The sequence below is a fragment of the Trichoderma citrinoviride genome (genome assembly GCF_003025115.1).
Source record: "Trichoderma citrinoviride strain TUCIM 6016 unplaced genomic scaffold BBK36scaffold_77, whole genome shotgun sequence".
In the NCBI taxonomy this organism is placed as follows: Eukaryota; Fungi; Ascomycota; class Sordariomycetes; order Hypocreales; family Hypocreaceae; genus Trichoderma; species Trichoderma citrinoviride.
Window position 1 is genome coordinate 3,479 of NW_020194785.1, and position 3,178 is coordinate 6,656.

Genomic DNA, 3,178 nt, shown 5'->3' on the forward strand with positions numbered 1-3,178 from the left:
GGATAAGGAGAACCCCAACTTTGTGTACGTCTATTAATGAAGCGCGGGATCGCATAAGACTGCTGTCCGCGCCGACATGCGTATATGCTCAGTCTCTGATGATATGCTCGATGTAATAACAGCGTTTTGATAATTCTTCGTAATCCGGCATTCCGAATGGTTTTCCAAAGCAAGAGGTGCCCGACACAAGTCCATTAGGGTGACAAGAAGATGTGACCAGACTTGCTTCAACGCGTAGTCCGTAGAGCATCTCGGGCGATCTTGACAGTTGAGACGCAAAAATGCAGAGTGGCGGCCTAGGTTCCAGAATAAGCTCCCTCGTGCATTGCATGCCCGTAGCGTGCGGTTGCTCCTGAACCAGGAGTCACTTCGCACTCGCAGACCATAGCGTGGCACTGTCACGTTTCCTCTCTCGTCCATGTGGTGGCGGGATCCCGCATGGCAGCCCTGCATGGTGGCAGGCAATTCCGGTCCGAATGAGCAGCACAGGGTTCAGTCGTCATGGTAGGCCCTGCTGACGGGTACACGTACATACAGAGTATGATGCGCATGGGCATGTGGCCGCTAGGAGTTGAATAAGGTAGGTAGGCTTCTCGCCAACGGGACGAGGCGCGGAAATCCCGCCGGCTCACATTGGCTCTTAGCACCAACCGTCTGAAGCAAAATGTCCGAGGGCTAGTAATGGATGCCGTGGACTAGAGTAGAAAGGCTCATTCGATGTGACACCTTCGCCGTATCGATTACGGAGTACTCCGTATGGTGGCAGTTGATCGACCAAGTGGATTTTGGAACGATTGTGCTGATGCGTTGAGAGACACGAGGGACGAGGTAGTGCCGAGTAAGATGCCACATACCGAGTCTTCCTTCATCGTCATGTGAAGTGTGCCTTGGATCGACCGCTATGGCCGTGACCTCGATTAGTCTATGAGATGGCGCTTTGAACCACCTCGGACGTGCTGAGGAAGGCTTTGTCTTGCCAGGCGAGCAGTAGGTAGAAGTCATCATCCGATTCCAGATATGAATTGGCATGAGCGGTGGCATCCTGCCACGGGTGCCTCAACATGGCTCGGCCGATATCGTGTGAAACAAGCCCGGCCTCGGCCTTGGTATATGCAAACTACCGAAGGGCCTGCGAGTATAGCGAATAGACAAGTGCCTGCAGAGTTGGTGCTTATGGTGGAGAATTGACCCCGAGGAGCTTCGAGTCCGACTGCTAAGTTGATGTTGATGTGATTGAGGGTGCTCGCCATCAATACCAAGGTATATAAGTTGCCCAATTCTGCTGGCCAAGCCCGGCCGAACGCAGAGATGTCGTGGAGAGCAAACCTAGCGACCTGAAGACCGCTATGCCATGCCTGTATCCGACCTGCTATTACGAGCATCTGCCCGCCACTAGGTAGTTCAATCGCTTGTGCGCACATAATCGAGCTTGGCAATGCTTGCTCCTGAACAGAAGCTGCAACTCCGCACTCGACGACGATGGCATCAGCACGAACTCTTGCAGGCTAGTATGAAGTCCTGCAGATGGCCCAAGCTGTCGGGTCTTTGTCGCTGACGGACCGTGGTCGTACTGACTGGGCGAAGAAGGCTTAGAAGCTCAGTCAATGACTCGTGATTCTTTGGTCCCAGTCCTGGCGTCGCTCATACAGGCAGTATGAGCTGGCTGTGAGACCTCGAACTGTCAAGAATGGTAAAAAAAGACATCTTGCACATCTCTGCCTGTGAGCACTATTGCTCGAAACTGGACTTCGTACCGTGGGGGCAATCAGTGACAACTTGAACGCTCCATGCATTCCCAAGTACCAGAACCCCCAGCAAGCAAGCAAGCTGGGCCTCGCAGATGTTGATTCGCCTTCCCCTCGGGCGTGCTTGGCTCTCTTCTTCCAGCTTGCCGCCCCGTTGACCATCGGCTGCAGGTGTGCGGCCTGTTGGTAAGCCCGGTGCCCTGTTCCCGGTTCTGCAGATGCGATGCTGCGCTGCCGCTGTTATTCGGCGATGCGTGCAGGGGGGCTAGCAAAAGTGCAGAGGTGCTGCATCTGACCATGCGGGAGCTAATTGCGCATCAGCACTGCAGCTCGTATGGAGCATATTGGCTGCAGTCATTCCCTCGTGGTGATGCATCGGCGTCAAATGAAGCTGGTATTGTATTGGAACTCGTAGGATTGAAGATGTGAAGAGTTATCAAGCATGATGGAACGCCAATGTCGCCGTAGAAGGATGATATGGTGGTTGGAGGTCGCAGGTTGAAAGAACATTGAAGGTAGAAGCGAGGCAGCAATCCACGAAGCCGCCAATCAACCCTAACCCTGTCAAAACCGAGCCGGCCGCGGCAAGCCCACAAAGTGGCGCAGCCCATCAGCCTGAGATGTGCCGCTAGTAGCTGTCACTGGAAAGCGCCCAGAACGCTGGAATTGGCCGTCGGCGCGCCAGTGAAAGCGGCGTTGTCGAGGTGGTGTTCATTCTGCTGTCAATGCTTCCATCTCTCTCTCTCTCTCTTTCTCTTTCTCTCTTGATACCGCTATATGCTCTCGAAGAACCCCGCAAACCAGATGGAAGAGCGACGGTCTCCTTGATGCGTCCTTGCGATACCAGGGGACAGAACCAGCGATCAACATCCATGCAGCTTCCAGCGCTGTCAGCTTGACAGTGTCGTGCTATGGATGAAAGAAGCAAGAGGTGGTACGTCCTGCACTTCTTTAACGGCGCAGAATGGAAAAGAGCGTACGGAGTAGGTATCGTACTGTAGTATCCAGAAGGACTCTCTCATGTACCGTCGCATTCGCGCCAGGGTTGTTCGCCGACGCATCGGCCGTCCTCGTACAATGTCCAGCGTTCAGGTCCCGGTTCAGGCTCCAGGTCAGACTCCAGTCCAGGTCCCTTGTTGCGGCTTCGCGGATCACAGCCGTAGGCGAACGTGCTGCTGCCCTGCCCAGGGCCGGGGATTGGATAGGTTGCCTCGTCGAATTGGATCGCTGCCCAGCAAGCATCCATCGGTGATCACAGCAGCCGTCGACGCTGGAGCACCAGTGCAGCCGCCCTGGCACGTCTGGTCGCTAGCGTCACAGCTCTAGCGCTCTAGTGCCCTGCAGGGCCCCGTCCGTGGCGCGCCTCGGGCCCTCCCAGCCCGCTGAACCCACTGAGGCGCCAGCGACCATGAAGCCCACTGTGCCGCCCGCAT